This window comes from Coenobita brevimanus, chromosome 2, assembly GCF_032717465.1.
Source record: "Coenobita brevimanus isolate Jiangsu-jjx chromosome 2, ASM3271746v2, whole genome shotgun sequence".
Lineage (NCBI taxonomy): Eukaryota > Metazoa > Arthropoda > Malacostraca > Decapoda > Coenobitidae > Coenobita > Coenobita brevimanus.
Window position 1 is genome coordinate 21,858,431 of NC_136955.1, and position 595 is coordinate 21,859,025.

Consider the following 595-nt stretch of genomic DNA (forward strand, 5'->3'; position numbering starts at 1 on the left):
AGAGAGATGAAGTCAGTGAATGTACAGAGAGATTGGATGGTGAGGAATGGGAAAATGTGAGTCATCATCATCATTGCCAGACGCCATGTATCCCAAACGGGGTGACCAAGGGCTTGGAGTTAATTGTTTTACAGGGAGGGGCACTAATCCTCCACCAACCCTACTTGACACGTAGGGAGAACGTTATGCCAACAGCATCTGGTGTTCCCAGGTGGTCACCCATCCAAGTACTAACCAGACCCAACGTTGCTTAACTTCGCTGATCGGACGGGAAGCGGTGTACTCAACGTGGTATGGCCGTTGGTCTGTGAGTACGTTTAAGTATTTGGGTAGTGTGATGAGTAATGATGGAGGTTTGGAGGATGAAGTGCTTGAAAGGGTACAGCAGGGAAGAAAGGTTGCTGGTTCCTTGAAAGCAGTGATAAGAAACAGGGAAGTGAGCATGGAAGTGAAAAAGTTACTACATGACAGTATTGTGATACCAACTCTTAACGTATGGAAGTGAAGCTTGGACGTTGTTTGAAGGACAAAAGTCAAGAGTGAGGGCAGTGGAAATGAGTTATTTAAGAGGAGCCTGTCTAGTCATGAGGAGAGA

The 595-nt window shown here is 46.4% G+C and overlaps 1 non-coding gene across 1 annotated transcript; it reads right to left on the reverse strand.

Annotated features, from left to right (window-relative positions):
- Window positions 1–186: 186 nt before the first annotated feature.
- On the reverse strand, window positions 187–305 carry LOC145392674 (5S ribosomal RNA). The gene has a single exon (XR_013896059.1). It is a non-coding gene; the product is annotated as a 5S ribosomal RNA (ribosomal RNA).
- Window positions 306–595: the final 290 nt, after the last annotated feature.